Here is a 20,226-nt window from a genome sequence, read left to right as displayed (position 1 = left end):
AATAGTAGCAAGCAGATGACGTCGTTATCAATATATGGCTAACCGGGTTGCTAACCAAACAAACAGGTCAATGAGCGCTACTAGCTTGTAAACAAACAAAACAAAACATAATATGTCGAATGATGATGTTTCTAATAAAGAATCTATTTATCATAGGGCGATTTAATAGCCAGATCGATACGGCTGCAATTCACCGTAGTGGGGGCAGCCATGTTTGTTTAGGTTTGGTCCAGCCCTGTTGACGTCATCTAGTTGAAACGGCGCTGATTGGCCGTAGCCGCGGTATCAGATTTTCAACCGAGGCTAACACCGCCATAGACAGAGTCACCAGACCCTAAATCGCCATTCAAGGGCTGGATCCAGGCTAAGACTAGAGCACAATAATTGATAACGTTCCGATCTGCTGTGGATCTTCTTCAGGTCTGAAGTCAGTGACCCCCAGACAGTAGTATTTAGAGCTTCAGTGCCTTGCTCAAGGGTTCACCAAGGAAGTGGACTGGCAGCTCTCCAACCACCAGCCACATTGTTGTCCGCGCTGGACTTGAACCAGCAACTCTCAGGTTCCCAGCAAGCCAAGTCCATATGGATGGACCGAGCTACCGGCGCTCCATGTGTAATGTGTGACGATGTTCCATGCCGTGGTGGTGCGTGTGTGAAAGGGTCGATGTGAATTACACTGTAGTTGGAAGACTAGAAAAGTGCTAATTGCAGTTCACTTACCATAAACCGTGCCAAGGACGACAAAATTGATATATATTTGGCCGCAGACCTCCATCTGAAAAGGTTTTGTGCCAGGGACCTCCAGAAGAGTAGAGCTGTTAAAAATGTGTGTGTGTGTGTGTGTGTGTGTGTGTGTGTGTGTGTGTGTGTGTGTGTATATATATATATATATTCAACACTTTCAAGATTTTTCCAAATGTTAAAAAATAGATGTACGAGCTCACTTCGTGCTGCGCTGCGACCTAGTATCTGCTATAGTTTTACCGGTAAGTGGATGGTTGTGACGTTGAATTAAATAATTTTGCTGCGGACCCCCTGGTACCCACCCAAGGACCCCTGGGGGTCCCCGGACCCCACATTGACAACCACTGCCATAAAAAATATGCTAGGGAAAGGCCTTTTTTCCCCTTTTCTTTTTTTCTTTTTGCTACGAATGGTAAATATTTCATAGGGGTATTGAGTCACTCACATGCGACTCAGAGACATTTTTATTTCTGTAATTCAACACTTTTATTCAATTGCTTTCCTTTACTCCCATTCAGTGACATAAAGTGATTTTAGTGGCAAAGGTTCATGATTTAAATGTAACTTTTAGTATGGTGACAATATATCGTATCCACTCCCCTTATGATTAATGTGCATTTGAACAAAGCCGACTCCTTTTCATAGACAGACTCTCATAGACAGACACTGTTATACTTGTGTTACTAGGCAATATGGAGACACATACAACGGACCAGTGACTATGAAAATAATATTACACATAGGCTTGCTTTATGTCATGTTGATATGACACGAGCTTCATGGGCATATATGACCGCTACCGCGTTTACAGTGATAATAAACATTACATGATAAGTATTTCTCTCAATGAAAATAGACATAAATGTTGGTATTGCTTGGCAGCTATTTTGACTCCATTTAAGACCTATTAGAATTATACCCGTTTATTTTTTGAGCGGTGCCTCCGCTCCATTACGAAGCTATGTCCGTCCGTCCGTATGTCTGTCTCTGTGTCTGTATGTATGTCCGAGCACGAAATAGCTGCAACACCTAAAGTGGCCAGTAGAGTACAGCACAGAGTAAAGTGGCACAGAGTACACTACAGTACGAGCCCTGGGCCGTTCCTGGGGCTCTGGATGTTCCGGTGACCCGCGCACACTCGCACAGTACACTACAATACAGTACAAAGCACAGTAGATTAAAGGACCACTTCACCACTTTTCAACATCTCTTCATATAATTGGTCCTCACTAATCTTCATGATAAAACACCACCATTTTGTCCTACTCAGTCTGTGTCTCATAGGAGGGCTTTGGGCAGTTCGGACACCCGTCCACCAGTGACATCATCATTAGGCAGATTTTTTTTAAACAAGGTTTGTTTTAAAATATATTTAGATTTTTATTATCATGAGAACGATGGCTTCAACTTTTGCATTGCAACTTTTCAGGAAAAGAAAGCCTGCCGTTTCTATTAGCTTGGATTCACCATCGATGATGTCACTGGTGGACGGGTTTCTGAACTGCCCACAGCCTTCCTATGAGACACAGACTGAGTAGAAAAAAATTGTGGTATTTTATCATGAACATTAGTTAGGACCAATTATAGGAAGAGAAGTTGAAAAGTGGTGAAGTGGTCCTTTAAGTATGCCTGGTTTGCCTGGTGGGTGGTGATCCACCTGAACTGAAGCCGCACCCACAGCTGTAGTTGTATGATAAAGGGGGAGGGGTTAGGGGAGGGGCTGATAGTGTGGTGTCACTATATTACTGTTTATTTCATTTGACTGTCAAGGGTTCAGCCTCCAGGAAGAAACCCTAAATACAAAGTTAATACACCATTGCACATAAAAACAACTCCAGGGTGTCTAATGAAGTACTGTCACCTCATAGACACATGAAAAACTGGAAAAATACAAAGATTGTGGCACTCCATCTTTAACCCAGCCATATCCCCCTCTCAAAGTGGCGTCCACGGGGACCCTCAGGGTCTTTACCCTTACAAGTCTGTAACTCTGAGAGTGTACAAAATTGAGGGTTAAAAATATTGAGAATCACTGATCTAACTGTCTATGACTGATCCTAGATGAATGGAGGGTCGGCCATAGCTGCAGCTTCACACCGCAGCACTGATTAGCTAGTATCGCAACGCAAGGCTACTGATTAGCTACACCTGGCCTACAGGACACAGCTCCATGGATTTGTCTATATGGAGACTGGGTTTCAATCCAAGGCCATTCACCAAAGACCACACAGCAGTTAAGAACGGAAGATACTAGATTACAGAGCAAAGAAACATACTATACAGCGTGATAAAAAATACCTCACATTCAGTGCAACACCATAAATTATCTGCAGAATTATACAATATACAAATACACACCCTCAGTAGTGCTTGCATAGTACAAGACAAATTAAAATACGCACAGTGCATGTCCATTGTGTCCTCCCTAGAGTCCCTACTGTACAGAACTGTTCAAATGCCACTATGACCATTTGTATACTCAGAGTTAAGGGGCTGCTCGCAATAAAACATTTGACAACCACTTCCCGTGCCGTAGTAAATCAGTGTCATAGAAAATCTGGAGACTTGACATTCAGTATTGGTTCTTATGATCAAAATAAGAACATTATAATTATAATAGTCAAGTTTTTTCCATATTTGTCCTTACAGACTGACCGCTGCCTGGCAGCCTTTCTCACCGTATAAGGCCCTTCCACACCAAGCAGTCGATCGTTGTTCAGACTTAAAACTGTCAGATTGCAACAGACTAGCATTTTTATTCAGCACAAACCAGTCAGCACTCAGCACAGACCCGGTCGCTTGTTTCACTCACATAATTTGGCAACCTCTCTGTATCCCACAACGAAGACAAAACACAAGCATTTTTTCACTAGCTTTGCTTTGGAGTTGATCGATTGGTATAGGAATTGAGAGTTGAGATTGAGAATATGGTATCTAGTTCACACTACACAGTAGTCAGCCCTGAAACATGACGAGCAGACTACAGATCCACGGAGTGGAGTATATTACCCAATACCCCCTCATCAATACAACATGGATAGCGACCGACCAAACCTACTCGGTTCTTCATCAACGTCGGATTCTGACGCATCAGGAAGGCGATATCGGCGGCAAGTCAGACGGGAGCTTGTTGGCAGAAGTCTCCTGCCGACAAGCTCCCGACGCTTTCAAACTGGCCGACCGTCCGTCTGTGCTGTCTGGAGCTGCCTTTAAGGGAACTTCACCCTTTATACAACCTGCCACTCTCTCTCTCATGGCCATTTTGATCATGCCACTGCCTCGATCTGCCAATCGCAGGCAGAGCCAAAGCCACGGTGTCTGAGTGTGTCTGCTTTGACTGCCGTCCACATCATTAGTTTTAGGGTGCAACCATGGATGTGGTGGAGAGTGATTACCCAGCGACATCATTGTGAAGTACAGTTTCCCTGCCTTTTCAGACCAATGAATACAAATCTTTACTACATTAACTTCTAGTGCTATAATGCATCAGACTTATGTATGTTACAAAACCTTAAAACAAACTCCATTCCGAGAAATGCATTTATGTTAGTGGCTGAACGCTTTTGGCTACAAGTTAATGCAGAAGATCCATTAGGGGTCACTTTGTACACTCTCTGAGTTAAATGAACAGGGTTTTTGCAGTGTACCATATTCATATTCCACTACCTAAACCACAAGCATAAAAAATGAACTTATAGCCAAATTGCTCTGTGTGTATCTTGGAATAATTGGAGGTTTGAATATTCGTTGGGAAAGACTTTACTGACATTTTGATTAAACGGAAGGAAAGGATCATTTTCTAGAGTATTTCCCAAAGCTTAGTGAAAATCTTATGTAACATAACATGCATCCCATTATATTCTCACTCACTCCCGTAGTTACAAGTCTCCCATATCTTCAGCAGACAGGCCAATGCCAAGGACATTTTGCACAATGTGAACGGGGTGCAATGTTTTATTATTTTATTTTTTACACTGAAGGGAATCTTAACCCATGGAAAAAGGAAAAAAAAACAACGTATGAACCCATTAAGACATAAAACTGATTCTACGAATGCCTTCTAAAGCAGTAGGCCTAGTTCTCAAACCTTTTCCTGCTAAGGACCCCCATAATGATATGTATTTGGCCGCGTGCCCCCATCTGAAAGAGACCCCCACCAGACAAGAAGATTTGTGTTAAAAAAAAGACATTCAAAAAGATTATTATTAGAACACTTTCAAATGTTAAAACATACAGTTGGAGGCCATCGATATTGTCCTTTTCTTTTTGCTGAGGTTTGCGTGATCTGCGCAAAAGGACAGTTAACCCATTTTGGGCGGGAACCCCTTTTGGTGTTTTAAACATTGTTATAATTTAGCTATTGAAAAATAGCAGATCTACAAGCTCATAGCGCGCCACCGAGTGGCGCGCTACGAGCTTGTAGGTCTGCTATTTTTGAAAAATCGTGAAAATATTTATTTCAGAAAACTGGAGGATTTAGAAGGATTTTTTTAAATTTTGAGGTCAGGCCTAAATGGGTCAAATGATAAGGGACAATATCAGTGGCACCCAACTGTAACATAATTATGTACAAGCTGGCAGCGCTGTGAGCTGTTCTAAACCAATGTTCTAAATCGTGGAAGAGTTGTCTGAAAAACTCAAATCTAAAATGACGGATGCTTTCCCGTTTTAAATGGCCAATATGTACTCAAATAAAAGTACTGTTATAAGATAACATTGAAGTAGCGTCAAAGTCCAAATAATATGATAATATATCAATTTGGGGGTCCTTGACACGAACAAAGTTTGAGAACTAACTGTGTGTGTGATGGAGAGCTGGTGGATTCCATACAGCCCCATGATCCTCCACTGACAAGGCCAAACCACAAGCCTCCTCACACTCACCCCTCTGAAAGTCACGCCGCTAATACAACAGCCACGCTGCGCTCACGTGTCATTATTCAATCGCAAAATATTATGTTTGAAATGGAAAGGTATAGTTCCTGGAATATCCTAGGGAGCTATGTTGTTGTTTTGAGGCATCGATATGTAAATGAACTTCCTGGTAATGAAAGGGACTGCATTTTATATAGCACTTTTATACAAAGCGCTTTACAATGTATTTCACATTCATCCATTCACACACACCGGCGGCAGAGGAAACCATGCCAGACACTAGCTCTGGTAAATGGTGAATGGTAAATGGTGCATTTATATAGCGCCTTTATCCAAGGCGCTTTACATAGATTGTGCATTACATTCACCCATTCACACACACATTCATATACCGATTGCGGCGGAAGCCATGCAAGGTACCAACCAGCACATCGGGAGCAATTTGGGGTTCAGTGTCTTACCCAAGGACACTTCGACATGTAGCCAGGAGGAGCCGGGATTCGAACCGCCGACCCATGGATCATTGGACGACCTGCTCTACCTCTTGAGCCACAGTCGCCTGGTCCATAGCTCTAATGCCTTCATCAGAGCTATGGGACTGTTCTCTTCCTCCTACGCTCGCATAAATGCAGACCAGCCTCTCGTCTGTAGCGTAAATATAAAGAACATTTTACCTACTCACCAATACAAAGGCGGTTTGTGTAATTAGAAAGCTATACTTTCCTTAGTGGACGCACCTCTGAGCCCCCCACCACACGCATAAAATGCACTTTTGCAGAAAGGGTTTTTTTTTTCACCGGAAGAAAAAATCTTGTCTATGAGATTTTCTCTTGGCAATATCGGTAGAGGGTGCAGTGGAGTAACTAAAAGTCGTTGGGTTTTTCGGTGGAAAAACAATCCCTTTTCTTCTGGCCAAAAAGTGCATTTTATACGTGTGGTGGGTGCCCACTAAGGAAAGTAGGCTTTCCAATTACACAAGCCGCCTTGTATTGGTGAGTAGGTAAAACATTTTTTATATTTCCGCTACAGAGGAGAGGCTAGTCTGCATTTCATGCCAGGACAGGAGGCAAAGAGTGGCAGAGCCTTAATGCAACAGAAGCAAAGGGCATTAGGGCTATGGACCAGAGCTAGCCAGGCACTAACCTGCTCACCGGCAGTAATTAGGGGTTCAGTCAGTGTCTTGCTCAAGGACACTTCGACAGGTAGCCAGGAAGAGATGGGAATCGAACCTGGAACCCTCGGATACCAAGACGGCCACTTTACCTCCTGAGCCACTTCCGCAATGTGAATTTACACTAATGATGCACAAGTTAATATTCTGACCGCTGGAGCTTCAGATAAATCCCTCTTTGAATTTGTATACCAGCAGCAGCAGCAATGAACTTGAGAACATATCAGCAAGATTGCACTGTGTCAAAGGCTTGTGCTGCAATTTATGATTTAGTTATTTTAAACTCATATTTTCATTGCTCTCAAGTTGTGCCAGCCTTACATGAGAATCGGATAGTTTTTATTCTCCAGGGGATCATGTGTTTTTTATCCCTTATTAAATCACATTCTTGTGATTGGGTCATGAGTGACCCCCATAAAGTGGAAGGTAATGTGATCATAAAAATATTAAGAACTTTGATGTTTCCTTTTCGTTGGAGTCTCAACCAAAACAATGGGACCGGTCCAAAGAGTACGTGGTGTCTTTTATTTTATTTTATTTTATCGAGGATCTATTTTTTATTGCAACCACATGATGGAAAAAAACGTTGAATTCCAGTATTGTCTGAGAGTGAGGCTGGCTGGCATATTCCCCGAAAAGTTCAACAAACAGCAAACTATGGAATAGGCCTCAGACGTTACGTGCTTGGAGACGACCTGGCCACGGACTTCAGATCCCTGCATTATTAATGAGACCTTAGGCCGACCACAGAGAATGTCCTGGATGATCAAGAAGACATGATCTAACTCTTTTAGCTTTTGCGGGCCCATCCGGTCGCAGGTTTGCACTTCCACTGCACAGCCTGAAGATCGCTTTGTAATCCCATCCAAGATGCTATTGTGGTCAATGTCAACCACCATAAAGTCCCCGCAGAGCTTTTAAAGAGTGAGACAATTCTCACTTTCAGTCAAAACAAAAAGAATGCTTTTCAGCGTAGCACATGTTGGAACTATTAGCTTGATTATTTGAACAAATGCAAGTCAAATTCATCAGCTGTTTGATGCCTAGCATTTCATGGTAGATGCATCTCTCTCACTCTCTCTCTCCCCCCCTCTGACTTGCATCTCCGAGGGCTCGCGCTCCAAGAGACTTTGAAGCTATCAGTATCCTATAAGTGATTTAGCAGAAGGAAATCGGTTGTCTACAGAGGTGGTTGCGATGCAGAGGTAATGTGCTGCTTGCAAGGTTTCCATGATCACATGTTCAAATCACAATAAATATGCCTGGCAGTTTGAGCCACCGAAGGGCTGAGGTAAAGGAGTCTGCGATGCGAGCCACATGCGTGTGTCATTTAGAGCAGTTCTCAACCTTTTCAGGCCGTGATCCCCCCCAAAATAATCATAATTGAACTGGGGACCCCCCAAAATAATCATATTTGAACTGGAACCCCCCCAAAAGTAATCATATTTGAACTAGGGACCCTCCCCACTACCACTTAGAATGTAGGAGTTGAGGCATTACATTCTGTTCTGACTCGGTTCCACAGAATATTGTTAAGATAGCAGATCTACAAGCTCACAACGCCTCGCGAACGCGAGGCGAAGAAATGCCCGTGGTACTCTTGAGAAAAAAGCTGCAGTATGCTGCCACCACCAGGGATGATTTAGGGTCCTAGAACAAAAGGGGGGGGGGGGGGGGTCTTCCTATTCATTGTCCTCTTGGGAGCATCCCCTGCTTCCTGGAGACACATGGCCTCCACATGTGAAGCCCTGCTGGCCACGGACACACAGGCCTGCATGGCACACTTAACCGCTTGAACCCTAGCCTCCCTGTTCCGGCCCGGGGTGAACTTTCGGCGGAAGAAGCAGATCTACAGTACACAGTACAGTACAGTACAGTACACATGAGCTGTACAAGCTCATGTGTCACAATGCGAGCTTGTAGATCGGCTGTTTTTTGGGGGCTCTATACTTTGAGTATATATAGGCCTAGTGTTTAAGTGTTTACAGCAAGGCGGTGCAGAGAGTCGCTGAATTACTGTACATACACGGCCGAGTTAGCCGATCTACAAGCTCACACAGCGCGTCGCTTTATAGATGGCCTATTTTCGCCGGATGTTTGCCGTAGGACAGGGACGTTGGGTTCTCAACCGCCACCGAGTGTCGATGAGTAGCCAGGCAGCCACGATGTGAGTGTCGATGAGTAGCCAGGCAGCCACGATGTGAGTGTCGATGAGTAGCCAGGCAGCCACGATGTGAGTGTCGATGAGTAGCCAGGCAGCCACGATGTGAGTGTCGATGAGTAGCCAGGCAGCCACGATGTGAGTGTCGATGAGTAGCCAGGCAGCCACGATGTGAGAGTCGATGAGTAGCCAGGCAGCCACGATGTGAGTGTCGATGAGTAGCCAGGCAGCCACGATGTGAGAGTCGATGAGTAGCCAGGCAGCCACGATGTGAGTGTCGATGAGTAGCCAGGCAGCCACGATGTGAGTGTCGATGAGTAGCCAGGCAGCCACGATGTGAGTGTCGATGAGTAGCCAGGCAGCCACGATGTGAGTGTCGTTGAGTAGCCAGGCAGCCACGATGTGAGTGTCGATGAGTAGCCAGGCAGCCACGATGTGAGTGTCGTTGAGTAGCCAGGCAGCCACGATGTGAGTGTCGATGAGTAGCCAGGCAGCCACGATGTGAGTGTCGTTGAGTAGCCAGGCAGCCACGATGTGAGTGTCGATGAGTAGCCAGGCAGCCACGATGTGAGTGTCGTTGAGTAGCCAGGCAGCCACGATGTGAGTGTCGATGAGTAGCCAGGCAGCCACGATGTGAGTGTCGTTGAGTAGCCAGGCAGCCACGATGTGAGTGTCGTTGAGTAGCCAGGCAGCCACGATGTGAGTGTCGTTGAGTAGCCAGGCAGCCACGATGTGAGTGTCGTTGAGTAGCCAGGCAGCCACGATGTGAGTGTCGTTGAGTAGCCAGGCAGCCACGATGTGAGTGTCGTTGAGTAGCCAGGCAGCCACGATGTGAGTGTCGTTGAGTAGCCAGGCAGCCACGATGTGAGTGTCGTTGAGTAGCCAGGCAGCCACGATGTGAGTGTCGATGAGTAGCCAGGCAGCCACGATGTGAGTGTCGTTGAGTAGCCAGGCAGCCACGATGTGAGTGTCGTTGAGTAGCCAGGCAGCCACGATGTGAGTGTCGTTGAGTAGCCAGGCAGCCACGATGTGAGTGTCGTTGAGTAGCCAGGCAGCCACGATGTGAGTGTCGATGAGTAGCCAGGCAGCCACGATGTGAGTGTCGATGAGTAGCCAGGCAGCCACGATGTGAGTGTCGTTGAGTAGCCAGGCAGCCACGATGTGAGTGTCGATGAGTAGCCAGGCAGCCACGATGTGAGTGTCGATGAGTAGCCAGGCAGCCACGATGTGAGTGTCGATGAGTAGCCAGCCAGCCACGATGTGAGTGTCGATGAGTAGCCAGGCAGCCACGATGTGAGAAAACAAATACATGTACTGTAGATGTGTGCAGAACATGCAGCAAAGGAAAGGCACAAAACTACCCCCCACCCCCCCCCCCCCCACCCCCCACCCACCCCGCTCTCCCCCTACCATAAAGGTCCAGCTATAACAATGCCAGAAGAGCAGAAATATTTTCATTTAGAAACCGAATCTAGACAAATCAATTTGGCCAACACAACTAACTGTGGAAAATGTTGCTTGATGGGAGATCCTGCAGTGCGAGCGGAGCTGTCTGAAGCATGAGTGTTAAGCCCACCTCAGATAACTTCTCCCCGTCTTTCCTCCGGCCTCTTGTTGTGTTGACAGTTGGCTGTAGGTGCTGCAGCTTGGAACCGCATGCATGCATGCTGCCGCTGCTGCTGCTGCTGTAGAGGTATAGAGAGAGGCAAGCATCAGCTTTTTCCATGTGGCCGACAGACATTCCGACACTCCATCTGCTTTTAATATATCCCCGTGTCCAGCTGTTTCAGGCTTCTCATACCCAGACCCTCTCTCTCTCTCTCCCCCTGATCATTCCAACCAGGCTGTAAATATGAATGGATGACATTTCCATCATTGCTAGCTGTGTTTCGGGCGAACACGTGAGCAAAGCCCATTGTGCTTGAAAACAGGGGGATCTCTCTCTCTCTCTCTCTCTCTCGCTCTCTCTCTCTCTCTCTCTCTCTCTCTCTCTCTCTCCTCTTACAAAAACACTGTTTGAAATGAACAAAGGGTTAGATTGTTATATTAAATTCATATGCACAACCACTAGTGGAATATTAAGTCACGTTTAATCACTGTTAGAGTCTCCAAGACCTTTACAAGCCCACGTTTAAAGGTAACAAAACTACCACCCCAAACCCCCCCCCCCTCCGATCAGGCAAGGAAAAAGTCATAAGAAAAAGAAGAAATAATAACTTGTGGATGGGAAGAAATGAATAACCCTCAGGAAGGCTGCTGCTGAACACACAAAGGACACATTCAACTTCAACGGAGCTCAACAAATCAAATGAAATTGTAGAAGACTTGCTTCGGGGGTAATGTCTAAGATGATGTATGCTAAATAATCATATTCGTATATATTCACAGATCTGTCCTGTAACTATGCTATACAGAATATTAATGATAAACCAATTGTGTGTGCCGCCGGTCCCAAAGCTCAATTAAAAAGCACTAGTTTCTCTAAATGGCTATATTTACAAATACTGGAATAATACTGAATGCTGTTAACTTTGCTTAATGCTGTTAACTTTGCTTAAACCTAAATAAGACTGTGTCGAAGGCAGCGAACCAGAGAAAGGCCTTGATTAAATTGCTGATTATGCTTTGCATGAGAACATAACTGCCTTTATAATTACAGCAGCATCCTGATTTGATAATGACTTGCAGAGCATCAAAGGATGCTGCGCACAGATGTTGGAGACAGTATACTTCCCTACACACGGCCAGTGGTTGAACAAGTACTCATCTCTGTTTTACTCGAGTAAAAGAAGCAACACAATAAGGCCTGACTCACACGGTCGCAACAGATTGATGTATGCTTGTTGTATGCAAAGGGTGTGATACAGCTTGCCCCAATGTATTTCCAATGGGAGTCACATGGTTTGACACAACATTTGTGTTGTACTGTATGAGGGGGAGGGGCGCAGTCGAAACACAGCCGAAAGCCATACAACAGCTTGTAGTCCAAAATGTTGTATCAAACCATGTGACTTCCATTGGAAATGCATTGGGGCGGCCATGACACTTACAACATTCATACAACAAGCATGCATCAATGTTTTAAAGGTCTGAGTGAGGCCTTACGTAGAAACGTCTGAGTACGTAAGTCCTGTATTCAGAGTTTTACTTCAGTAAAAGTACGAAACTATTGGCATCAAATTATATTTCATGTACCAATGCTTGTTTCAGGAATAGCAGATCTACAAGCTGAGCTTGTAGCTACCGTTAGTAGACTTGCTCTGTTCAAATAGCCAAAGTATGAGATTTAATATACGCTTAAATGGTTAACGTTTTCAATTAATTATAGTGGATGAAGTATATTTGCCGCGAGATGTGGAGTTGAGATAATAAAGAATGCTATCAAAAACTAGCCTACCTCAAAATTGTAATTAAGTACAGTCATTAAGTAAATGCACTTAAGTTAATTCCCACCAGTGATGGAAAGATTTATTTTTTTACTTAAGTAAAAGTATCAACATTGTAATGTAGAAATACTCAAGTAAAAGCAAGTCCTACAAGTAAAAGTCCGGTAATCAACATTTACTTGAGTAAAAGTACAAAAGTATTGGCATCAAAATGTACTGAAAGTCCCAAAAGTAAAAGTCTTCATGCCGAACGTTCCGAACTTCCGAAGGTATATCAAAATGTATTAAAATTATTTGAAAATCTACAAGCTCTAGAATCTAGATCATCCATTTTCAAATTGCTAAAGTTTAAATAGGGCTGAAGTGGTTAAATGTGGAAATGTGTGCTTTGTAATCATTCAAATCTACAGAGTAACTACAGTATAGGCTAACTATAACGTTTTTAAATAATTGTAATGGGAGTAAAAATACAATATTTGCCTCTGAGATGTAGTGGAGTAGAAAGTACGGTATAAGTATTTGGAAATACTCAAGGAACTACCTCAAAATTGTACTTTCAGTGCAGTACTTGAGTGAATGTATACTTAAGTCACATCCCACCTCTGTACACACATTAACCCATTTTGGGGCGGGAACCCCTTTTGGTGTTTTAAACATTATGTTATAATTTAGCTATTGAAAAATAGCAGATCTACAAGCTCATAGCGCGCCACCGAGTGGCGCGCTATGAACTTGTAGGTCTGCTATTTTTGAAAAATCGTTAAAATGTGCCTCAAATCTTTCAGAAAATTGTCATGATTTAGAAAACTTTTTTTTTTAAATGTCGACGTCAGACTGAACGGGTTAAGGACGCGACGTGAAGAAACACATGTCACTTTCTTCACGCAGAGGAAAACGTGCTCATTTTCAATCGAGCCTGCAAAACAAAAACATTAACCACGTTTTTACTTTTCCAGTCCCGTGACAAGCAGCAACACATTTCCACTCTGTGTTATTTCGTTGGTCTGCACTTCCGTTTTCTGCACGTGTGACAAAAAAAAAGAAAAAAGAAAAAGAAAAACACTGCGGTCCTGCAGCATTCGAGCATCGTGAGTAAAATGTCTGTAATTTGAATTATGAAATGAAATGATCCGCATCAAACGTTTCGCACCGGCCCCTCCATTTCCCAACAGTTGTGTTGTCTGGCAAAAACCTCGTCTCTCCATATTTCAACTATTTGTCTCCACCAGGCCGAAGGCATGCATGGGGAGAGTTTTGCACTCCGTCCGTCCGTCCGTCCGTCCGTCCGTCCGTCCGTCCGTCCGTGTACAGCTAATCTCTGGCACCGTTGGCCCCACCTCTGCCCCAAATATTCCACAACAGCCTGTTACAGCGCCACCATGAGGCCGATTTTTGCAAAACACATTCATTTATATTACTCGTACACATTGTATCCATACATCACACAAATCAGTGAAACAAACTTTTCAGGACTAGCCCGTTTTTACAAAATGCCGCAAATCATTAACCGGGACCAGGGACCTCTACATTGATGTGGGTTTGGCCGTGGACCCCCCATCAGAAAAAGGTTCAGTACCAGGAACCTCCAAAACGAGAAGATTTGTGTTAAAAAAGCAAAGAAAAATATTTTTTCAAAAAAACATACAAAATAGCAGCTGTACAAGTACAAGCTTGTAGATCTTCTATTTTTTAATAGTCAACGTATATAATAATGGATAAAGTAGTTAAAATGATCGTGATGGTATACTCTTGCTATAATGGGACCCCCTGGATTCCCCCCTCAAGGACCCCTGCGGGTCCCCGGACCCCACTTTGAGAACCACTGAGGTTAATGGCTTTTCAGGGGATGCATGTGGCTTGGAGGTTTCACATGGGGGTCCGTCGGGACAACAGAGGGCTTCACCCCCCCCCCCCCCCCCCCCCCCCCCCGAAAATCTACCTCGCTCATCTAGACCCCCCGACGACGTCTGTGCACATTTTTTTTACTCACTATGAAGTTTGTCCGGCTTAGAAGGTCAACATTTGGATTTAGAATCAGGATCATCTTAATGATAGATTGTCGGTATGATGACGGCCTGTAGGGAATGGTGTTTCGTTAAGGAGAGTTTATAAATCTTGTTCCCGAAATCTGGCGGACGGTAAACAGCTTGTCAGTCTATATACTTTCTAGTGGTTGGAGTTTTGGCCAGAGATGATTCTTTCAGTCTCTCATGAGCTGCTGCTGAGCAGCCAGCCCGCTGCTGGCAGAAGCCGGGGGGTGTCTTTGATGATGGCTAGTGGTGGAAGAAGTACTCAGGTGTTTTACTTAAAAACAATACCACATTTTAAAAGTAACAATACCACATTTTGTGAAGTAAAATGCCAATATTCAAAAAGAAGAGAGAAAAAAAAGAAAAAAGTACAAAATTGTCATCAAAGTATACTTAGATTACCAAAGTAAGTTTGTTAACCTTTTTTGAATATTGTATAGATCCACCAGCTCACATCACAACGCATTGTAAGCCTGTAGACTGCATGGCTACATTCGAATAACTGAAGAGTAAAATAGGGCTTAATAGGTTAAAGTATGTAATCTAAATCTACAAAGTAACTAAAGTTATCAAACAAAGTACAAAATGTAGAAAGTACAATATTTTGCCTCATGGTATGTAGAGGCGTAGAAATAAATAAAAAGTACTTTTACTTAAGTACAGGTCTTGAGAAAATGTAGCCTACTTAGTAAATTCACACCAGTGGTTCTCAAAGTGGGGTTCAGGGACCTCCAGGGGTCCTTGGAGGGCACTAGGGGTCCCAAGCAAAATAAGTTAATGTAACGTCACAATCATTTTAACCACTTTATCCATAATGTACTATTCATAAATAGCACATCTACAAGCTCTACAAGCTCACAGCGCGTCACTTGCGAGCTTGTATCTCTGATATTTTAAATGTTCGAAAATGTAAAAGGTTTGGAAAATGTTGAATCATTAAGTGAGAACCAGTGCTGTACACCACAGAGTGAATTGACTGAATATAAACACCAGCGCCATTAAATGCCATCCCACCCATGCCAGACCACCCAGCACAATGACCGTGACCTGCTGTCACTTCACACAATGCAAGTCATTCACTCTCCCAAAATACAACCTGCGGCTATGTTTTATGTTTTTGTGCGTGTGCGTGTGTGTCCACAGATAAGCTCACAAACCTCTGGACGCTAACGTTTTTCTTTTCTGAAATATTTACCTTTAATTTTATAACGGGTCTGTTGTATCCTATACTGATTCACCTGCCAGTGAGGAGGCTAGTGTTTTTCCTAGGGTGGCTGCGGTAGGGAGCGCTTGTTTTACCTCACCGGCTAGTTGATAATGAACGCCCGTGTGGATCACAGCAAATATCACCCTCCCCTCCCCTCGAACATGGAGCAATTGTGTTCACATAGACCATAGAGTATATAAAAGGATAGAGACTGATCTGGCGCGAAGCTCCCGCTATTCATGTCAGTGGAAGTTGCTCAGTGGCGTTTTGAAGAACCCGGAAGAGCCTTCTACTTCCGCCTTTTTTTCGATTTGATAAAATGCGGAAGTGCAAACGCGCTCAATGTTAAAGCCCAGCTGCACGGGGTTTCCCAATCATACTTCCACGGGTCCGCCTGCAGTCCCTCCTCTTACCACTAGGGCCCAGTGCTTCAACGTTGGATAGCCTCACTGGCCCCTTGACATAGACGCCTGACAAAGCCGGTTGCACCACAGTGGATTAGAACCCACAACCTCCGTGATGGTAGGCAGGGACTTTACCACTGCACCACCAGAGCGCCTCATCTGACAGCTTCTAGGGTACTCAGGTCATCCTCCTAAATGCTTCTTGATGTCCCCTCAACGAGCCCACAGCCTGCTGTTATAACCAAAGGTGACCGGGCCTTTTCAGTTATTGCCCCCAAACTCTGGAACGGTCTTCCACTGCACATCAAGCCCCACCACCGAAAAGCTTTAAATCCACCCTAAAAACCAACCTCTTCTCAATTAGCTCTTCGCTAAGTCCCACCCAAGCCCGTTGTTGGCCAATACCACGTTAGCGACGGTTACTAAGGTAGAAAACTGGTCACGCTTGCAATGCTGGTCAAAATGTTTAAGCAGTGTCAATAAATATATTTGCTGTACAGCATGTGTGGACCTCAGAAAGAGGGTTTGTTTTCTTACCTTGTTATGAGCAAACTAGTCCGTTCCATGAATTATTTCGCTCCGTTGTGCAGTTTAATAGTACATATTAGAAATAAAAATAGGCTCTCATTGACTTCCATTGTAACGGGGGAACAGCTCTCAAAGTCACTCTTTTAGAACACTAAGCTGATTCTGACCGTTTATGACATCAGGAAAACTCACTCACTTTTATTTTTAATAAAAAATGTCAACGTTGTCTTGTCTGTTTTTGTTTTGACTTCAGTGTTGCCACATTGTGTGAGAGAAATAAGCCAACCCACCTCCAAAAACAAGCCAACTCTTAAAGCCAAATCAAGAAAAACAAGCCAAAACAAACACAATAATATGACCATATATAATCATAATAAAAAGATTGTATGCATTTATCATTATAAATACTATGTAGGCCTATGTCTATGATAATTAATGTTTTGGTAATGTATTACATACACTAATTATTAGCCTTAAGCCAAAAGTAGCGGGAAATAAGCAGACCTGGCAACCCTGACAAGTTTGTGTGGAAAGAAGTTCCGGTTTGCCTACAAAACGATCTGATTGGTCCAAATCTGTACACACACTTCTGAAGTAGCCTCGGTCTCAGCCTTCCATCCAGGCCGTTGGATGTAAACAAATGTATTTGATCTCGTCCACTTGTCGCAAACACCATACACAATTTTGGACGCGTTTGAGGGAGACACTTTAGGAGAAATGTCTGGGACTGCAGCTGGGTGCTCAATCAGCATGGAGACTTGTTTACAAACGAGAGTTGGGAACACCAGAACCGCTTCACTGTATATCTCCAACCAAAATAGTTACTTTATAAATCTATCAAAAGACGAAAAGTTTTCCTGATGTCATAAACTGTCAGAATCAGCTTTTGTTGTGTTCGCTTATGTGCTAACTGACTGACTTTGAGAGCCAGGTATTTGACCAGCATGCAAGCGTGACCAGTTTTCTACCTTAGTAACCGTCGCTAACGTGGTATTGGCCAACAACGGGCTTGGGTGGGACTTAGCGAAGAGTGTATTGCCTTCAGCTCAGTCTGAGGACAAATCAAACGTATGGCCTTCTCTGGTCATTGAATGTCTTTTAGTTTTTATGGTTTTTTTTTTACTTCTGTGTAAAATTGTAATGATCTTGTGTTCCTTTTCATGTTGTATGAGGTATTGCTTTTATGTTTCTTTTTACCATGCTGAGTTTTTTATGATGTCATTTTTAAATGGAAAGCACTTTGGATCAACTGCTGTTGTTTTTTAAATGTGCTATATAAATAAAGGTGACTTGACTTAACACGGCAGCCGAATGGCCACCTGCATATTCATATTGTAATGATCAATCACCGACTGCGCTCCAGCTCGGCTCAATGGAACATAACGGATACTTGGTTCATTTTTCAAGGTTTTTAAAGAAAAGGCACGATTTTACATTAATATCAATGTTATATGTCTATGAGCAGGGCCTGGCTGGAAACAAGTTCTTGAGCTTAGCCCAGATACCCTGGGTAAATATAGTTATCATTTCATTTCATTTCATATTATCATTAAAATCTTTGGGTTTTAACAATTATTATTTGGGGGCCTACTTGCAATATCCCCACAATCCACAGGTTGAGAATTGTTACTTTCCAATCCATATCGTATCCTGCGTAGTACAGAATGCAGGATGCGATAATGGTTCATCTGAAGACATCACGATTCCTCCAATCACTGCATACTTTACTGTTATCTGCTGTTGAGCACCACTTTGTCCCGGCACGGTCAATATGTGTGTGTGTGTGTGTGTGTGTGTGTACATGTATGCATGCTGTCTTGTATGGCTTTTATGAAGTAGTGTAAAGTCCTGTAAGTATACTGTACATTTACTCAGGTACTGTACTTAAGTATAGGCATTTTCCAGTTCGTTTCCAATTGTCAGTACTTTTACTTCTACTCCACTACATCTCAGAGGCAAAGATTATACTTTTACTCCACTGCAATTTTTTGTAGATTTTAGTAGATTTTGATTATCATCAGGAAACATACAGTTCAGCCCTGTATACATTTCACATACAGTATAACTTGTGAAATGAGACATTCTGCATATTGAGTCTTTCTACTTTTGGTACAGATACTTTTACGAGTATCTATTCATACTCCAGTTTTCGGTGATGAGGTGACCACCGAAAGCATGAATAGGTTTTTACTCGTATTGATACTTTTACTTAAAGTAAAACCTTTGAGTATGTTTTCCAGCGCTGCCTTCATGTCTGCAGAGGCTGACCCAAAATAGCCCTTCATGCCGTCATGTTGAGAGAGTTTGTGCTGATAGGATCTGGACTGCTTTGACCCCTGGCAGTCATCTGGACTATGGAAGTATGGGTCAAGCTGCCCTAGAGGGGAGTAGGTCTGCCTGACAAGACCCTTCTCTCTCAGAGCGCTCGCTGCAGAGGGACTGCATTCCGTTTTGGCAGTATGCGTTTAGTTTTTATATATATATATTTTTTTTTCAGACAAACTTAAGACTATTATTTTTCTTCTACATCGTGGGCGTCGGGCGGCACTATTGATTGCATAGACTAGAACTACGACAAAAAATGTTCGTCGACCTCCCTTTTTCACTGACGAAAACTAAACAAAAACTAAATCAAAACTAAGCTATGATGACTAAAACTAAGACTAAATATATTGACAACTTCGTCGACAATATATAAACTAGACTAAAATGTTAGGGAGGGGCTAGTGGAGAAGAGATCCTGTAGAACTGAAGGACAAGTCTTTTCAGGCTTGGTTGCATGTTGAAAATAACAGATCTACAAGCTCACAACGCTACAAGCTCACGTGTCGTGCTGCAACGTGTTAGCTTAAACGACTACAACAAGATTAACACAAACATTTCAGATGACTAAAATATGACTAAAACTAAATTACATTTTATTCAAAAGTCTATGACTAAAACAAAATTAAAACTGGCTGTCAAAATCAACATTCGGGCTTATCTCGGCTATGACACATTGTGAGCTTGTAGATCTGCTATCTATTTTCCAAACATTTAGAAGATTGCTGATTAATAATTGTAATAATAATCAAAATCTGCAAAGTAACTAGTCACCTAAAGCAAATAAATGTTGTGGAGTAACATTTGCCTCTGAGATGTAACTCAAGTGTAACTCAAGAAGTAGAATGAAAATGGAAACACCAACTCAAGGAAAGTAAAGGTACCTTGAAATTGTACTTAAGTACAGTAGGCTACTTGAGTAAATGTACTTAGTTATTTTACACCACGGATGCTTAATTATCGTTCATTGTATTAACAAAACGGGAGGGGGCCCAAAACCTTTATTTTGTTTAATTATTTTGCTTTTGAATTGGAGAAATCTCACTCCAAAGATCGTATATCCTGATTTATAGTGGAAGACATGCTCGGCAGGTATACATCCAAACCGCTTAAGTCAATAATGCCTTGATCCGCGTCCAAGATGGCCTCCCAATGTTAAACTGTTCCACAGACCAGGAGAGGAGCGCAACAACACTGATTCTCAAGCAGATAAATTTGCCCCCTGGAGCAGCGTCAGCATATTTGAGTTGACAGCTGATGCACACAGGTCAAGTTCTCTAGTGTGTTTGGACCCCCGTCCCTTCAGTCAAACTGCTCAAAGACCCCCCAGGCCAGGAGCATGCTGCATTGGACCCCCGTCCCTTCAGTCAAACTGCTCAAAGACCCCCCCAGGCCAGG

The 20,226-nt window shown here is 43.3% G+C and overlaps 1 protein-coding gene across 1 annotated transcript in view; it reads right to left on the bottom strand.

Moving 5' to 3' along the window:
• The window catches only part of LOC306942752 (KATNB1-like protein 1), a 159,531-nt gene that overhangs the window by 101,626 nt on the left and 37,679 nt on the right, over positions 1–20,226 (bottom strand). The window contains exon 3 of the mRNA XM_079528809.1: positions 10,528–10,633. The gene's annotated coding sequence lies outside the window, so the exon portion shown is untranslated. The remainder of the gene's footprint in view (positions 1–10,527; positions 10,634–20,226) is intronic.

This window comes from Electrona antarctica, assembly GCF_951216825.1.
Source record: "Electrona antarctica genome assembly, chromosome: 18".
Classification (NCBI taxonomy): Eukaryota; Metazoa; Chordata; class Actinopteri; order Myctophiformes; family Myctophidae; genus Electrona; species Electrona antarctica.
The sequence above is the reverse complement of the archived record's forward strand: the minus strand, read 5'-3'. Positions and strand labels throughout refer to the sequence as shown.